This window comes from Chenopodium album, chromosome 10 (assembly GCF_948465745.1).
Source record: "Chenopodium album chromosome 10, dcCheAlbu1.1, whole genome shotgun sequence".
NCBI classification, from domain to species: domain Eukaryota; kingdom Viridiplantae; phylum Streptophyta; class Magnoliopsida; order Caryophyllales; family Amaranthaceae; genus Chenopodium; species Chenopodium album.
The window spans coordinates 29,852,634-29,872,603 of record NC_137843.1 but is presented as its reverse complement, the minus strand read 5'-3'; the positions used below and the strand labels follow the sequence as shown (position 1 = coordinate 29,872,603).

General features: G+C 35.8%; 1 long non-coding RNA gene across 3 annotated transcripts; it reads left to right on the top strand.

Moving 5' to 3' along the window:
• The first annotated feature begins 17,091 nt into the window (after positions 1 to 17,091).
• LOC145563878 (uncharacterized) lies at positions 17,092 to 19,554 on the top strand. Of its 3 annotated transcripts, none has more exons than XR_014094652.1 (4): positions 17,092 to 17,389; positions 17,552 to 17,616; positions 18,190 to 18,328; positions 19,278 to 19,554. It is a non-coding gene; the product is annotated as an uncharacterized LOC145563878 (long non-coding RNA). The 3 variants fall into 3 exon arrangements; XR_014094651.1 differs by having other exon boundaries at positions 17,547 to 17,616; XR_014094650.1 differs by having other exon boundaries at positions 17,094 to 17,616; positions 19,278 to 19,553.
• The last annotated feature ends 416 nt before the right edge of the window (positions 19,555 to 19,970 follow it).

Sequence of the window (19,970 nt, the reverse complement as noted above, 5' to 3'; positions counted from 1 at the left end):
ACTTGTTTATCTTTGTAAAATGCATGGGCCATTCACTAATAGTGAATGGATGAATGGAATGTATATTCTCCAACAGCTTTTATAAAAATGGCAACTAGTGGGGCCTGATTAAGATAGAAAATACGGACTGCGTTCCGTCATGTATTTTTGTAAATCTAAATACGGTTTGTGAACCGTTGAGTATTTTTGTACCTTAATATTTAGATTAGTCCTAATCGTAGATACTAGTATTTGCATTATTTTAGTTATGTCTTGAAGACGGAGGTTCTTGGAAGACGAAGCCATGAAGTTGCAAAAGAAGACCCTTGAAGACTTGAATACTCAAGGGGTCATGCTAGTTGCCAAATGCATCATTTACTCATGTTTTCGATATATATTTATGCCTATATATATGAATAATATGTTAGATGCATGTCTAGGATTTCGAATGTTGCGATGATTAATTAAGTTCACTTAAATCAACCAACATAGAAACCCTAGGTCCCAAAAATATTGAGTAAAATTGTCATTCCAAAACAACACTTATCGACCTATTGAGAGTAGTGATGGGCTACGCCAAAGCGAGGCATCACTATTACTCCCTAGGATAGGTAAGGCATACCGGGTATGCAAGTTGGTTTTGGTTATACTCAACAATATGAGTGATGGAATCCTAACATGTCGTGGCAAAGTGGATAAGTTGTTGAGAGAGCATTAGATGCGACGATTTATCTAACCAAGAGTGGCTTGGAGCCATTAGCAAGAGTTGCTTACCATAGAATATTGAGTGTTAAGACAAGCCAAAGCATGCTTAGCTACTCATTGATTCTTTGGATCTTGGAATCGCCTTATTCTCGCCAAATAGGGATAAATTTAATGCGTGGATAAGACGCTTAATAAGATTGAAAGTTTGCATGAATGCCTTTAAATTTCAAACTTATTATGTTATTTTCTTGATAAATGGTTATGCTTTGCACTTATATTTGTAGAATTCCAAATCAAACTATATTGTTTTCATGATTGGTAAAGGAAATCATTGAGAATAGTTCTCAAAGATAGGAAAGGCATTTCTAAAATACAATTCTCATAAATGACTTTTATAACTAAGTCCGAAAGGACGGTTGGACATCATGTATTCAAAATACTAGGTAGTTTTGATAAACATGAAGTATTGAGTTGAAAGCTCAAATTGTCAATGCTTGACAACCAACATATCTTTTCGCTTCATACACTAGTGAGTACAACTCATTGATGTATTAATTCAAGTACGAATTAAAGGAAAAGATGGAACTTTGTTATACGGCGCACTAGATGCTTAATTATGCCTAACAAAGTATAAAGTTAAAGATACTCAAAGAATTGGTTCTTAAAGGTTATGAGATAATGTATAAATAAGAAATATAGGAAATAAGGAACAAAGAAAAGGTCGTATACTTTGTTTAAAGACCTTTTAAGCTAAGGCTGGAACAAATAAATGGTGATTATGTTCCATAATCAGCAAATAATCCGTTAACACACGGAAAGACTCATATTCAAAGTAAAGAGCAATAGTTGCGAATTTATTTGAATGACATGGTTGTCTAAACCATGAGTCAAGAATGCTTGATTATAAACAAACATTTCTCTAACATGATAAACCCACAAATTTCAAATCATAGGCATTATTTGTGTTCCGAACATCTTTAGCAATGTCACATTAACAAGAACGTACTCAAGGCTATATAGGCTCTTGTCAGTTGATCGATTCGGAATCGTTCTAAGACAAGCAAGTCTTACTTGTTAAAAACCGACAAAGTAAAGAGTTATTGTTCTTGGTATAGACAATTGACTTCGAAAGCTAAAGAGGATTCAACTACTTCAATGTTTCACGAAGAATTTGAAAGAATATGGCTATATTCATCAAATGTGAGCAAAGTTGACTTAAGTAGCTCAAGAGTTTAGTGAAGTACAGAATCGACTTGGCAAGATATCAAAACGTCTAGATTAGATTAGCGATGTTTGCTTGAGCCAAGCGTGACCATCACAAAGTTATGAATTGAAATTTTCATAAATAACTCCACAAAGTGAACATAGTTTGTCTTCACGAAGACTCGATGCCATTTGAAAATTACTCGAACAATGATGGATCACATCCCTTCCTATAAAACTCTTAAAGATTTGCACAAATGACTAATGTTACACTAAACAAAATGTCGGAGCTAAGAAAGGACACCATATTCAGTTATGGATAGAAATAACTTCTAAATGTCTTTTCAAGTATATGTCTAAGACTCTTAGCCTCAGTGGGAGCTCACTGGCTCAGTGGGAACTAAGTGACTCAATGGGAGCTCACCGGCTTAGCAAGAGCTAGGTGGCTCAGTGGGAGCTTAATGGTTCATTAAAGGCTAAGATAGCTCAAGTGGGAGCTAACTGTTTGTTTCACAACAAACTTTTACCCAAAGACAATATACATGTCTCTTTGTAAGCATTCAAGTGAGACTACGGGAAATACCTCCAGAACCTAATTAAGAACATAATGTTTGTTGCTCTAAGTGGTGTCTTTCTGGAAATTAACACATTTCCAAAATGACAAGTGGGAGAAAAATGAACTCTATAACCATCGAGATTAGCAACAAACTAGAACTGAGAATCTCGGAAGACCTTAAAAGGGCTTCGTGAGAATACTTGATCAAGAATACTCAAAAGGACTTTACAAATGCCTTAAAAGAGAATTCACTACTCACAAAACTTCTGAAAAGTTGGAGTAAGATCAACATAATGAAAGGGCTTTGAAAGCACCTTGAAACTCAGTGTTTGATGCAATTACCCCGTATAGGTATAGAATTCACCAAAGGTTTGGATTGAATCCTATAAATTTTCTATTAAGTTAGAAATAAACCTTAGACTTACAAGCATATTATTTACTATTAGATAGTAAGGGAATAATGCCTTGTAAGATAGCTACGACAAATCCAAATTTCGAATAATGGTTAGAGGCCATAAAATCCGAAATAGACTCCATGTTTGAAAATCATGTTTAAAACTTGATTGATTTGCATGAAGGGTGAAAGACCCATCGATCGCAAATAAGTTTTGAAGGAGAAAACTAACAAATGTGGAAATGTATATGCATACAAAGCTAGATTGGTTGAAAAGGATTCACGGAGTTGATTTTAATAAAAACCTATTCACTAATCAGAATGCTCAAGTCTTTTCGTGATTATTCTAGCAAAATTGCATATATGAAATATGGCAAAATAGATACCAAAACCGCCTTCCCCAAATAGGATTTTGGAAGTGACTATGAAAATAGTCTAAGGGTTTTGAAAATCTGAATAATGCTAGATTTGAAAGCAAACTCAAGAAATCCATTATGGGATTGAAGGAAGAATTGCATAAAGGAATTGGAACGTGTTTTCTCATAAAGTTAATAAATGGGATTGGCTTATGAAGAAACATAGAAATTCTCATGGATAAGAAGTTTAGTGGGAGCAAGAGTCAATCTTGTAAGGTCCAACAAGAAGTTTACGAACTCTGTTGTAAATTAACTATCAAATGCTAAATGCTTAGATTTGAAAGTATTTTCGACAATGGACCAAGCAAAAGACGATACTTAGTACATATTAGGAATTAAGATCTATTGTACAAACTTAATAAAATGTTTAAACGAGTAAAGGAATTTATCGTATTAAACATGAATTCAAGGACTTTGAAAGGCTTTTGACCCATATGTATATAACTATGTAAATGTTGGAACTAAGTATAGGCTAGGCTAAATACTAAGTCAAACAAGAAAGACTCTAGTAGTGACTTTCAATCATATCACATAGCAAACAGTTTAGCAAGACTCAGTGAAACTGGATAAGCTAAAATGTAACATGGATGGAATAATGTTGAGAATCATTCTACAATTAAATCCATCATGTACGCTACAATATGGAATCTCCACACGACTTACTTGCTTGGAGCATGAGAAGAATAAAGTACCAATCAAAATAAATCTAAGTCATGGACTATTAGATTATGATCAAGAACATCCAAAGTACTTGGATAAGTAAAAGGGATGGGTTCTTGACGCATGGAAACAAATGTAATTTGAGAATTGATGTTGCAAGCACAAACCTTAACAAGGATCAGATCCTTAACAAGGAAGCCATTTATAAGCACGAGCTAGCAATGAGTCATGGCTTGAGAATGGTAACAAGGACGTACATCCATGTGTAATGTGCGGGAATTTAAGGTAAATTTCCACGATCACAAGTGATTAGGGTATCCCAAATCATTGTGAGCCGTTTAGAATGAAACCCAAGCAAAGAATCACAAAGAAGTCTACTAAAATATATGTTGAGAATATGGTTGCCTTAAAGGCAATAATAAGTAAGATGTTAAATGGAAAGTTCGTTGTTGAATGTTGATGATTGTAGGTTGTCAAGTTGAAGATCTCAATCATGAAAATGAGTGGGAGCCATCACTTGGACTTTAAATCCTAAATCACGTATAATCCATAACACTCTTAAATTTTATCGTCTTATTATGAAAGTGATCAATAATGAAGATGCTAAGATTTGCAAAGTAATTATAACTAAACCTATGCAATAAGTGAACAACAACATTCACAATTACACGAAAGAAATCAAGCATATTAAATATGGGTGTGATTTCTATAAATGTTTTATAAAGAGTATTACTCTTAAAACATTTGGAAAAACCATTTATCATAAGATGAACCATTCAGGTTTTGGAGTAATATAATTTCATGCAATTTTATCACTCCGTTTCTATTTAATTGTGGTTTAGAATTAAATTATGAGTCCATTCGGTTTTGAGAATATTCAAAATAGGGTATCAAGACCAGTCTTGGATAAAGAAACACCTATTAAGTGAACATTGAATATTATAATCGAAAATTATCCCTAATCGAGGTCATTTAAATGATGGACGATTAATGACCACTTGAGATTAGTGTGTAGTTTGATTTATAGCACCGTTTCTTGTGCTACAAGGACATGATTGTCGTAAGTCATTTGCACAGGTATTGGTTTAGAACCATACTGGATCGACCTATGAGAATACTTTAAGAGATTTAAAAATCGACATAAGTATACTTCTCATTATGGCTATCGGAACCTCTTTCCTCGACCATGAGTATTGTGAGTTCTCTTATTTGAGTACTAGTCTGTTTTGATGTTAGTCAAACGTCTACCATACATGGAGATTATAATGGACGGCTAGGTCCTCTTAGTAAGAGAAGCTTACATTACAAGACTGGGAATGTCCCCCTACTAATAATAGTGAACATGTCTTTCACTAGTGGAAAAATTGTCATTTGTAACGGGCAAAGCTACGCCCGTTACGTTAAATATATTCGTAACGGTCAAATAACAGTCCGTTACAAATATATAATATTCGTAATGGACAAAATATTGCCCGTTATGAATACTATATTATTTGTAACGAGCAAAATACTGCCCGTTACGAATACTATACTATTTATAACGGACATCATGGGCCCATTACGAATAATTGGTCTAGCTAATGAGAGGAGCCCATTAGATACTAGGGCTTCACACTTTACTTCTCCTCAGCCGTCAAACTCCCTTCTCTTTCCTCTCTCCTCTCTCGTTTCATCCAATATCTCTCTCTCTCTTCTCCTCACGACCTTACTCAATGTACTCAATCTCCTCCATTTTTGTTTGTTTTGAACAACCCAGCAGCCGCACTTGACCACCGGCCCTTCTCAAAATCATCTTCTTCTCCAACTTTCCCTATAAAACTCCTAGTGTCCCCTCTTTCTCTGTCCTCCGAATCGCATCAATGGCATGCGGAGGACCCAATTTGGAATGTCGGATGTGCGAATCTCATCACCCAGAAGAGAGTTGATAATATAAGAAGAGATTTGATAATATTAATGGGCAGGAACCCTCCCAAGCAGAGGAAGAGAGTTGAAGCTGAGTCTCCAAATGTTGACTCTTCGCCTTCTACTACTCTTTCTCTTAAGCGTGCTAAGGACGGCAGCGCTTTCTCTCGCTGGTATTTTCTCCCTCTATCTGAACCTAGCTTTTACTGGTTTTTTTTTATTCATGTTTTTCTGCTATTTGTGTTGTTTGACCTAATTTTTTCAGGTTTTAGAGTTGTGAATTCAATATATTTCCCTGTTTGATTTCGTTGTACACTTGTGATTTTTAGTTGTTAATTTTTGATTTGTGATTATAACCAGAGTGTTCTTCACGTTTTATTATGTAGATTTGTATTTTGCTTGCTTAAACATATTTGATTTTCTTCCGGCTTTAAGGATGGTGAATTTGTTGTTGCTTTTAAGTTGAACGAGCGATTGTTGAATGTTTAGTGGTATTTTAGGTGTTTATTTTGCTAGGAATGATAATATTTAGTGATAACTATTGAAAAGATAATGATTATAATTGGCAAGGAGGAATAGAGATGGTGTTAATTTTGTGTGAAATATCCAACTGTAAGTTCCGATCATCAACCACCATCTTCACTCTCTCTATCTGTAGATTAATGGGTTGTTATCAATTTTGATTTTTGAAGCAGAACAAACGAAGAAGAAGAAGGATTTGGGCGTTGGAAACTTTTAGGGTTTAAAGAGAAACCAGATGTTTCGAATACTACTTTTGAATGCTCCCCTTCTAGTCCTTGCGTTTCCTGTCAGTATTTTGAGAAGGTTCTTTCTCTGATTAATTTCATCAATTTCATGTTGTTTTAGAAAATTTCTTTGTATTTCTATTAGTTTTGTTAATTTGCTTGAATTTTCTTGAATTGAATTGACCCGCCGGTTGATGGAGCGGAAATGATTTCTTGACTATGAAGGTACACATGGTTTAGATCGCTCCCTCGATCTCTCAATTTCATCATATATTATTCAATATTGCCTTATCTTTTGAGGTTAAATCGATTTTTTTTTCCTATAATGATTCAATGAATTTGACTTATTAAGGATTTAGTTTTGGTTGTTGATATTGTGTGCTAGATAATTTCTTCTTATGCTTATGTTTTGTTTACTTTACTTTGGGAGAATTCCTTACTCTGTTGTTTAATTTTTTTTTATAGTATTAATTGTTAGAATATTTGGATGCTGCTACCCTATCTTAGCTTCTTCTTGCTTATTTTTATGCAATTTGCTAAATATGAAATGGTGTAAATATGGTTGTGATGTGTGAATCAGTGTTACCTAACTCATATATAGTAGGATTTAGTACTCAAAATGGGTATGGAATTGATGTGTGTGTTGGGTAATGGGTGATAACAGTTTATTGGTTAATGTTTGGAAAATAGTAACTGGTCATGGTATTGATGTGAGCTAGTTAAATGTTTTATGTCTGGCCATCTACTTGTCTACTGGTCATGACTTTATTGATTTCAGGTGTTTGTTACAAGTATTTCTCGTGATTCTTTGTTCAAAAGGCGTGCCACTAGTGCTAAGGAGAACTGAAGAAGGTTAGGAGGTAGATGCGTAAGTAAGTTTAATTTTCTACTTTTTCTCGATTCTTTTATCAATTTATATTTCTGGGTCTTGATATGAACTTGCAAATTTTCAAGTTTCTGGGCTAAATTATATTTTTGTGCTACAATTGAATCTTTTAGATAGTTTGGATTTGTTGATTGATTATGTTATTGTGAGATTTATGTTAATGAAATGAGAATTAAGTAGTATACTGAAATACTTTGACTTAGGTAGTAGTTAAAACTTGTTTTGATTGAAATTAAAGCTTATCAAGTAAATATGATAACATGATGGGCAAGATATACCGTCATTTTGGGGTATGTATTTGTCATGCTGAAGCACATACATGTATTATTGAAATATAATCAAATCTGACTTATGTGTTAGTTATACCTTTGAAAATCACTAGTGGAAAAAATGCTATTAACAACTGGCGAAAAGTGGCTTTTAGCAACTGTCGAAAAGTGGCTTTTAGCAACTGGCATGTGGGGCTGCTATAGCGGGTTCTACTAATGAGAATATTATTTGCAATTGGCGCTTGTTCGTTGCTAATAGTCATTAAATTATTCGCAACTGGCGTAGTGCTAGGTCGGTTGCTAATAGTGGTTATTTGTAGCTGGTGTAGTATTAGGCCATCTACTAATAGTGGTTATTTGCAGCTGGCATAGTCCTTAGCCAGTTGCTAATAGTCTTTTTTTAAAAAAAAAAATTGCAATTTTTCCAAAATGATATACAAACTATATTAAATACTATTTTAACAAAATTTATGTTAATTATAAAGTATACATTAATTACAAATTAAAAAATAAATTACAAGGCTTTTAATAAGCTTAGATACTCCACCAAAAAATAACTAACAGTTACACTAAGTTGAATGTTAAAAATTTACACAACCAACAAAGCTGAAATAAATAAACTCAAGAGTAGTTGACATCAAGAGCATTCAGGTGTAGAGGTGCACATTACGACAAGTTCAATATCATCAAGGTCAACATTAGCCATCTGAAGAGCATTCCTTGCTGGTTCGGTGGCCAAGCCCACCAAGGTATCCTCACCTACAATATAGAAACAAAAACCTAAAATTCGGATAGGTATACAAACTAATAATTCAAGGAATAAATCGTAGGCAGACAACCAGAATCCCTATCTCTCTCAGCTAGTACAACTCCTATTGAAATTCATGAGTTTACAATCAGATCAAGGGTCTTGATGACCTAGCACAGTTTAGTTAGACATACATAATAGCAAGTCCCAACTACAAGCAAAATTAATTAATTAGCATATTACTAAACAAATGGGCATACAAAATGTTTTAAAATCCAATACTTTGACATGTTCTTCTTTTGCAGATAGCATATATCATATCTACTCAATGTAGCATGGGGTCTGCTATATAAAACTCAATTCAAGAAACAAAATTTAGAGGCAGAAATGACTAAAGGATGAAGACAAGTAACAAGGAAAAGAATGCATACTGTGTACAAGACCTTCGGCTGCAGCTCTTGCTTTTTCAAGATTGATGTGTGTTTGATGTTGGAGGCGCAAGTCATTAGTTGTTGATGCTGTAACCGATGACTGTGCTGTCGGCAATTGCCACCTGCATCCAAACCATGACATTGACTATGATCATCTTTATATCATTGCCCTTTGCAATATTCTCTACATGAAAAACATTGATAAGACCCAACCTCTGTGGCAACGCAGGACAATGTAAGATACTACTCATTTGATTTTTATCATACTACACCTTCAAGTTAGAATTTGAAGTCGTATTATAGTATAAACATACTATAAAATTGCTTCAATTTTCCTACATATTAAAGTAAAAATAAAAGTAGATGGTTTCACAATTATAGTAATCAGTGGCTTATATTTCCAAAGAAAAGAACTTTATCTAATTAACCTATCCCCCGAATCCCAAAAATGAGATGAGCACATAAATTTGATACATTAAAAAAAAACAAATAAAATATATAAAATACATTAGCACAAATATGATGATCATAAAAGAAAAAAGAGATAGAAGAAAGCAGACCTCTTAGGACCAAAGATAACTTGGGGAAGAGAGAGAAAGCCAGTGAGAGGATTTAAAACATCAGGGGAAACAGAGGAGTGAGAAGCATTTGAAGAAATGGGAAGTGCCCATTTTGCTGAAGTTGAGAGTGATGAATCTCAGTTTCACCTAATTTCGAGTAGATATCCATTCCTCATTAGAGATCTACAGCTTGGGTACAGCAACCCAACTACCCACTAGCTTACAACCCCTATTTATTAGCCTTCATAAAGAACCATCAAAATAGAAAATAATCAATGTCATATTGTGTCACTCAAGAATAAGATAAAATATAAGAATAAAATCATAAATCTCTGCAAATCTTATTACAACTAGTCTGTAACAGTGTGAGAAAGATAAGGGAATGAAAAGGAAGAGAAATTGAGAGAGAAGGGGAAATAATTTGAGGCAGAGGGCAGGGGAGGGATCCATATCCCTTCCCTTCAAATAAACCAAATATAAATTAATATACATCTTTGGTAACGATCGAGTATCTCTAACCTATAAGTGTATAAATTGAGAAGTAGACCAAAACACTTGTCTAATCAAGCAGCTTAAATAAATTGAAATGAGCAGAATGATGACGGGCAAAAATTTGGTATGAATTGGTTTAATAGGGATGTGCTTTGCCTATCCTACGCATACATGAATCATAACATTCCATAAAAACAAAATATTTTGGGCATTTTGTTGAACAGTTGGTGGGCATAAACCAAGGCATTGCAATTACAATAAAGATCAATAGGTTTTTACAGCTAAACCGACATTATTAAAGCTAACCCAAATAGGCAAATCTGAGCATGGAAAAAGCCCATCCTTAATTTAGAACATCTTCGTATAAATTACTAAAAAGAGACAGATAATAGCAATCTTACATTGTGTTATTATCACAGAAATTTCTTCATTTCTTCAGATGATACCGATTCCTTTCAATGAGCTCATTCCCAATATATTCAGTTCATTCTAGCTTAGAACAATATAATTGTGTTTCGTTCTTAGATCGAGATTTGCCTTATGTTATGTTCATAAACCAAGTTCATATCTCCTTTATTCACATACAAAATCAAGCACAGCAAATTTTCCATAGAATACAGAATAACTTTACTAACATGGATCAAAATGTGCAAATATAATTTGATTAAATGAATATATCATCAATAATCAAGCAAATCTGTACTTCTTAAACCAACTAAAAAATGCACTATTTCTAATTGAATTGCACTAAAATCCAAATCAAATCAAAATACTCAATAAAAAACCATAACCCCACATCATTAAATAAAAAATTAACAAAAACCCAACAAAGTGACACATAAATTAAATTAAACCTGATAAGTTTACTGGATTCCTGAACCCATTTCAGCAAATCTTTGGCAGATTTCAGCACGATTAAAAGTGATTCAAAGGCTTTGACTTGGTCAATAGGAAGCAACTCAATTTCATCATCTTCTCTATCAACTAATTCCTTGAAAAGTGGGCTCAATAGCTTAACTCTACGCACCAACTTCGAGTATAATCTCTTGGAAGTGTTTTTGCATTCAAGAAATGAAGAAATTTCTTTGATAATTTGGATGAGTTGTGTTATTATTGTGTTAATATCATATGGCATAGCAATCAGCAGCAAAATTGAGTTTAAAAAGATGGGAAAACAATTGATAGTTTGATACCTCACCTTCAATATCTTAAACACCCTAAAACAGAAGTAACTAATTAATCTGTTACATTAAATAACATATGACAGCACATAACTTTAACCTAAGAAGAAGATCCAATACTCAGCAAATGCGACATCTAGAAATTCACAAACAAGCGCTTCATATAACAATTAATTAAAGATGATTTCCGAAATTAAAATAAAAAAAAAAACCTAGTTTCTCAGTTTCACCTCTCCCGGAAGACATGATAACAAGCCTTAATGATAGCAACTGTAATTAAAGTAGTGAACAACCTGCAGATAAAAATTAATTTGGGGGTTCGATAAACCCTAGTCTCCAATTGAGGTTTGCAGCAATATCTTAATAATAACTTACAAATCAGTCACCTAAAATTAAAAAAAAAATAATGAAAATAAAATTAAAGCAAACCCTAGATTGTGAAAATGATGGTCAATGACGATTTAACAGGAAAAAAACAAAATCTACCTGAGAAGCTGATTCAATGGAGAACTAAAGGCTCAGCAGCCGTTTCAAGGGAGAATTAAGCTTACGGATTCAATTGATAATTAAGAGTGCGGCTTCAATAGTGAATTCAAAGTACGACCTCAATAGAGAGGAGAGGATTCAGAGTAAAGAGCAAAGGTGCGCAAAATTGGAGGAGAGTGAAGCTGTGGGGAAATGGAGGAGAGCGAAAGTGGAGAGTGAGGCTCAGCGAAATGCAAAATGGAGTAGTGAGAAAATGGAGTTTTAACCTTTTAATTTCTTTCTCAAAAAAAAGAAAAAAAAACCTTTTAATTTCTTTAGCAGCGGGAGCTTTAGGTCAGTTACAATTATTATGGTCAATTTTTATTTAACCTAGTATTTGTAGCTGTCATTAAACGGGCCAGCTGCTAATAAAAATACCAATTTTAAAGTACTTGTTATTAGCAACAGGCATTTCTACGCCAGTTGCAAGTGGTATAACATTTGCAACTGGCATTAAATAGGCCAGTTGCAATTAGTGTTTTAGTAACTAACGCATTTAACGTTAGTTGCTAAATAGCATTTTTTCCACTAGTGAATAATACTCTCCATCCAAGAATAATGCTACATGCCTAAGAATAGTATCTCTTAAATAGCTTTTTACTCTACCTATATCTTGAACCTGCAGCATATTTTCTAAACAAGTTTCTGCTGAGCATCATTTTTGCTATATGACTAATGGTTAACATGTAAGCATATTAGTTCCGGTTAAATTGCTTTTGTACAATGTTCATGTTATCCATATGCTAGCGGATTAAACATTGAGTCTTTTCAGTAACTCGGTGGCCCTTTCTTTAGGTTTTTGGTTATTGTGGGAGCAACGAGTGCCTCTAGTCCAACCATTGTTGAGTTAATGCAACGGTTACGTCGACTTTTTCATTGCACATTCTTCGCTCGCTTGTCAAATAAGTTGCTTGCTATATTTCTTGCTTCTCTCTTAGATCTTGAGACCTAAGTGAAGATATCTTTTTTTTTTCATTTCCCTTGGTCAATAGTACAATTTGGTGCGTTACTGTTTATCTGCTTAGTTTTCTTTTGGCACAGATTGTATACTGAAATAGGATTGCTTCAATATCTTGTTGTTACAGATGGTAAGCTTGCGCGTCTCGTTCAGCGGCCAGCTCGGAATTCAGTTGAAAAATGGGATGCCTTGTTGTACAGACATGTTTTGCGAATGATTCCCAGGTGACTTTATTTGTTCTAACCTGATTGTATACTACTTACACGTTGATCCCTAATAGTTTTTTCTTCCTTTTTTTTAATTTTTTAAATATGGTGTTTTCTATGATGATGCAGCTGCTACTTTGGACGTTGCTTTCTCTAAACATTGTAAATTTTGCTTATGGTTGCTTCAATGGTTACGGTTGTTGCTGCAGTTGGAGCAGCGATTACTCTTTCTCTTGGATGCTGCTATTGTTTGGATGCTGCTGTTTTTCGTTATTTACTATATATTTTTTTTTTTACAATTTTATTGAAATGTAAAATTGGATTTAGTGCTTGATAATATGCAAATTGGATTTGGTGTTTGTAAAATTGGATTTGGTCTTTGATAATATGTATGATTGGATTTGACATATGTTATTATAATTAATTTTTAGATGGTGAATGGATAAAAAATAGGGGTATTTGTAACTGGCACCTTTAATGGGCCTGTTACAAATTCCCCTTAAATTTTGCCTTTTTTAGACATTATTTGTAACGGGAAACATAAATGCCTATTACAAATAAGTGGTTATTCGTAACGGGCATTGAACTTGTCCGTTACAAATAAGTGGTTATTCGTGACGGGCATTGTACCTGTCCATTACAAATAAGTGGTTATTCGTAACGGGCATTGCACCTGTCAGTTACAAATAAGTGGTTATTCATAACGGGCATTGTACCTGCCCGTTACAAATAAGTGGTTATCCGTAACGGGCATTTCACCTGCCCGTTGAAATGCCCATTACGGATAACCACTTATTTGTAACGGGCACTGCCCGTTACAAATAACATTGCCTATCCGTAACTGCCGCATACGTAACGCCCGTCGCCCATTACGGATAGGTTGTTTTTGCCTGTTACGAATAGCCTTTTTTCACTAGTTTTTGTTATTTACAAGGCCTCTCGAAGAGCGAGACTGTGAAAATACATAGTCGTGCTCGGATGGATTTTAGAAATCATCTGTTTATTGAAAATCAAACTCGGATTTTAAGAAACACTTCTGGACGTAATAAGGATGACGAATAATCTTACCTTATAGTTCATGAAGAGACATTAAGTGACATAGGAAAAAGGCTATACACTAAAAGCGCACTTGTCCGGAAGGACAACTAGGAGATTGAAAGGAGTGGTGTCCTTTGAACAAGTGTATTATTCCGATAGAGGGTTCGGAGCTATTGGGAAGCTATTTATTCAGTAAGTTCAAGTGATCGGAATGCCTAGGTGGAGGCCGCTTCCGATCAGTAATATTAATGATTGCATAATTAATATTACAGTTTAATCTTGACTAAACCCTTCGGGTCACACCCAAGCAACTAATGATCGACACGACGAATTAATCCGAAAGGAATTAATGAGTCACTCGAGTATTGTGAACAAAGACGTCGGATTCCGAGCATAAAGCGTCGGAACCGAATCTTAAAAGTCGAGCCAAAAATTTAAGAATTGGCGAGACGGGAAAATGCTTCAAGTAACAAGTAAAAACCCTAGCCACGCGAAGGATAGGGAAGTGCGCCAAATGGAAGCGCGCCACGTGGCAGCGCACATGGCAGCACACGTGGTAGCCACCAAGTGGCACCGCGCCAAGGTGGCATGCCGCGCCAAGGTGGCAGCATGCCACATAGCAGCGTGCCACGTTGGCAGCCACCAAGTGGCATCACACCACGTTGGCAGCCACCAAGTGGCAGCGTGCCAAGGTGGCAGCATGCCATATAGCAGCACGCCACGTCGGCAGCCATCAAGTGACAGCGCGCCAAGGTGGCAGCATGCCACATAGCAGCGCGCCACGTTGGCAGCCACTAAGTGGCAGCGTGCCCCGTTGGCAGTGTCATGTGGAAACGAGCCGCGGACCCAGGTGATGGGTCATGGACGCGGGCCAAAGGGTGGCGGCCCAATCGAACCCAACTTGGGGCTCAAGGTTGGGTGACACATGATTAGCTCACAATGCATGTGGTTTGCCTTGGGGAGCAAGTGAAGAAGTGGTCCTCACCTAACCATGTGACACTTGTTACTTAGTTATTCCTTGGTTTATTTAACTAAGGATTAAATTCAACATTCTTTCCATGTGGGATCTTTTTGTGAAAAAGTCCCACATTGAAAGATGAGTGGAATTCACAAGGAAGCACTCCTTATAAATAGCCAAGGCATACCTTGGGATTGTTCACTTGAGTAAGAGCTCAATTAGGCATCTCCACTTGAGAAAAAACCTATAAGCTCATTAATTACTCCGGTAGTCTTTTTGGTCGGACTTGGCTAACCTCCAAGTAGTAGACCGGTCGGGTCGAGTTGTGGGTGGACTTCGTTGGAGGTCCTTGCCATTTGTGAGGCTCGGCTTTCTCAAGTAAGAGCTCCATCTGGTTGAGCGAAGCACGCTACAAGGGTAATTTAATCTTTTCTCTATTCTTGTTATTTATGCATTTTGTTATATTAATTGTGAGTTTGTTCTTGGGCTCGGGTTTTATTTTCGCGGTGAGTCGGACTCATCGAAACCCAACACTACTTTCAATCTTCTTTCTCTTTGATTTAGATCAAAGTTTTGTAAGAATTCTTTACTTTTTAATGCAATGTTAGTATTTGATTCTTGATTTTTGGTTGAATTACTTGTTGTTTGATTTGATTTGATTTTTGATAGCTTGAGTATATTTTGAATACAATGTTGATGATGAAATTGGTGATTAGCTTAGTTTTGCTATTCAATTTTGCAATGTGTAGTGAGTAGATTGCTTGTTAGGGTTGTGCTGAAGCATGTATGAGTGATAATTCATGGCTGATTATGGGATTTTCATTGATCAACATTGTGATTAAATTGGTTGGTGAAATTTGTGCATGTGTTTGATGTCATGAGGAGTGATCAACCTTAACTATCAAGCTAGATTGCATATTAGTTTTCATTGATATGACAAATTGATTTGGAAGCTATTATTATCGATTGATCTTGTTTTGCGATTTTTTTTTGAATGTCATTCGTAGGGACCTCTAGCTTGACCCTAGGAAATAGGTTTACAAGTGATTTTGATTGCATTTGCTACCTTCCCTCACATTGTTCGATTGGTTGAATTCTTGCCCAATTAGTATGATTGTCGTGAGTGCATGTGGATCCTAATTCCCTAGCATCCTTAATATCGTTCTTGTATTCATTTAGTAGAATTGTTTAGTTTGTTTAGACCAACCCTTACCTAGACTTCCGGATAGCTTAACTTGAGATTTTAGCTTATACCTCATTCCCTTGGGTTCGACCCGGACTTACCCCTATACTTAGGGTTAGGTTTGGTTATAAATTTGAGTTTGATCAGGGAATTCTTAGAACTCAACGACCTAGGTTTTCCTCCCGTTAGGAGGAAAACCATGATCACCACCTTTGCGGACAACCGGCCACCACCACGAACCACCACCATCGTGCACACACCACCGACGCACACCAAAGAGAACGATCAAGAGTGAGAGAGAGAGTTTGTTAGGGGTTGGCTTGTGTTTGCTAATTAGGGTTTGATCTAGTGATCACTGAATCTCATATTCAACCCTAGGCACCTAGCCTATTTATAATCATATTATAACTAGACTAGGAAGCAAGCCCAATCCACCTAAACTCCTCTATATGGCCGGCCACCTAGAGGGAGAAGGCCCATCATGGGCCTCTTCCTCTTATGCTCAATCTAGGCCCTTTGTGTGACCTTATAGGATCCGTTCAATTGGGCTTTAGGCTATTTTACTAGCCCAAAGATCGTAAGTACTTTTAGCTATGATAATACGACGACCCAAAAGAATTAACTTAATTATTTCCATAATTTGATCCATTATATATCTAGTAATTGCACTTGACAAAGACTTAAATCCCTCACATAGCTCTTAGGTGCTAAGTATCCTTCGTCGGATTCCTGGGTTGCCCTGGGGTTGCCGTAGTCTTTTGAATGGTTTGTCCACTCTTACTCAGGGCGTTGTTTGGAAGGTTGGATTGGGCTCCAGGTGGCCAAGTTCGTCTAGCTGAGGATGAATGGGTTCTAGGGGGCCTAGTTTCTTTTATTCACTAGTAGAAAAATTGAAAAAGGCAACGCTCATTGGCCACCGGTTTTTGTAAACCGGTGGCTTAATTAAGTGGCGGGATGAGGCAAAGAACAATTGCCACCGGTTCAACCAAACCCGTGGCAAAAATTGGAAAGGCCACCGGTTTGAACCCGTGGTAATAGTGAGATTAAAAAAAAAAAAAAAAAAAACCCGAATTAAACCCCCAAACCCTACCCTTTTCCTCTCATAGCCGCGCCTCCTTCTCTCTCCTCTTTCTCTTTCCTGCTGTCCCCTTTCTTCTCTGTTCTCATCTCCTTCTCTTTCTCGATCTTCCCCTTCTTCGATCTCCTTCTCCTCCTCTCCCCTCTCCCCTCTCTTCTCTGTTCTCATCTCTCTCTCTTTCCTCTCTCCACCGTGCCGTCGTCCATTCCTCCCGCTTCCCTCTATTCATGTCCTAGCAACGGCGGCAGTGGCACTAGGAGCTGATACAAACCCAACTCTCGTCGTTTTCCTCTCGCGAAATGATTTTCCCTGAAGGTTCGTGCGTTTTTCTTCTTTTCTCTGTAAATAATTTCATTATTTCGTGTTTTTTGAGTTTTCATTTTTGTCAAATTTACAATTTCATGTTTTCGGAAACCAAGGGTTTTATGGATTTCGATTTAATTCAATATTACTCCTTCTCTCTCCATTGAAGCCTAGATCCGTTCTCTCCCCATTGAAGCCAGGGCTCGTTAATCAAGCTCGTTGGTAATCGAAAATCTAAGGTTAGTGTTTCTGGGTTCTTTGCATTGTGGGTGTTTATGGAAATGACTGTAAAGGTGTTTAAAGTTGTTAATTTATGCAATGTATATTTTTTCCTGGTTAAATTTGGTTATGTTATTGGTATTTTGATAAAGGATTGAAGGAATTGTTTGAATTAATTGATTTTTGTAATGCCCATGATTTATTTTTACTGGGTAAATTTGGTTGAGTAATGGTTAATTTGAGAAATGATTGAAAATGTTAGTTATATTCATTAATTTTGCAGTACCCATGAATTTTCTGTGGGTAAATTTGGTTGGGTTAAGATTTTTTCGAGAATTGATTAAAAATGTGGGTTATATCAATCAATTTATGTGCAATACCCCACTTTTTTTTTCCTGGATAAAATTAATTGAATGATGCGCAATTGGAAAAATTATTGTAAAACTTGTTTGAATTTATATAATTGTGCAATGCACACTAATGTGTACTTTGAAAAATGATTGAAAAAGTCTATAAATTTATCAATATTTTCAATGCCCTTTTTTTTTTTTTTTTTTTTGGTGTTAATTTCTGATTGGTATATTTGTTTGCAGGTGGAGGATAACATTTGCAAGTTTGCAAAGAAGGGTCTTACACCATCTCAGATTGGTGTGATTCTTAGGGATTCTCACGGTATTGCTCAGGTTAGGAGTGTTACTGGCAGCAAGATCCTCCGTATCCTCAAGGCCACTGGTATACTCTCCTTTTCCACTTATTTGAATTTTATCATATAATATGTTGTTATTGGTAATTTATTGCAGTCATGATTAATCATAGTGGTATTAATAATACACAATTCAGTTAAAGTTGCTCTGCAATGTTCTAATGAACAGGTATTTGAAAGTATAGACTGGTATAATATTATTGAGAATATGTTAGTATTGTGATTAGAAATGAAGAAAGAAAGTTGTTTGCATGTCAATATTTGAGTTTTTGAGGATTCATTTGGTCTGTGGTTTGAAATGGTGGAGTGAGAGAGTAATTAAGGAAATTTTTGCCGTTGTTTTTGAGCTTTGGTTATTATGTACAGTTTAGTGATGCTGAGCCTTGTTTAGCTGAAGTTTCTTTGCTCAAATTCTGACCCTTTAGTTATTGATAATTGTTAGTTACTAGGCTGGAAAGATAGAACTTGAAGTTGTACTTTGAGAACCTTATGCATATTCCTTTGCATATTAAACTATTTGTCCTTGTGGCTTGTCAGTAGATAATTGGTCTTCCCATTGTTTAAAAAATTTATTTTCTTTAATTTCTTACGGCTCATTTGATAAGTAATCTTTTTAAGAAAAATGTCATGGACTCTCTGTGACAAATCATCTCTGCCTTTACAAACAGTATTTTCTTCTTACATTTCCTTCATAGTAAGTTGTAATGAAATTCTAAAGAAAAGAACACACTTGGGTGACATAAAGGGGTTGGATTGCATTACAGTCTACATTAGAATGGTGTATTTCTTGTAAAGAAAAATATGAACTACAGTCTCAATGCTATTACGACTCTTATTTGCTGCCTCCCAAATCTTCTGTTAGTGGTAGAGGCTGAACCAATCTTTGTATTAAACTATTAATAACTGCAAGAGCAAGACTTAGCTGGGAATGATGACTGAAAGTCTGAAATTAGAGATTTGATGGTGCTTTCCTTGCAGATTTGAAATTGGTTTGTAATGACTTGGTGATTGTTGTGAAGACTTCTTTTGCTTCTACGCTACTGCTTCTATGCTCCTGATGCTGCTGCTATGCTCTACGCCACTGCTGTTCAACTCTCGCTGCTGCTAATCTGCTTCTGTGTTGCTATGTTGCTACTCTGCAGCCACTTTGTTTGTAACCTTGTATTTTATTTTATTTTTTTGGACAAAAATTGTAATATTACATCATTTTTTTATAAAAATATGCAAGTTTATGTATATGTTAGTGTTTATATATCAATTTAAGTGAAAAAAATGCAAAAAAAAAAAAAAAAAAAAAAAATTATTTTTTTGGCCATTATTGGCACCGGTTTTGAACAAGAACCGGTGCCAATAACCCCTTAAAAAAAAACCCGGGAAGGGTTACTGCCACCGGTTAACCGGTGGCAATTCTTGTTTTTGCCACCGGTTTTGAACCGGTGGCCTTTTGTGCTAGGTTTTGCCACCCCCCCACTGGCCAGCGGTTCAAAACCGGTGGCAAAGGGGGGTTTTGAACCGGTGGCCAACCCTATTTTTCGCCTAGTGATTGCACATTAAGGTGGGTCAGATTTTTCGACTTATGTTTATTCTATCATTAATCTGCGTTCTTACGCATGGGATCCGAATTTGGTTCATCAGTATTTTGATAATTCTTCGGCATCTCGCATTTTTGCC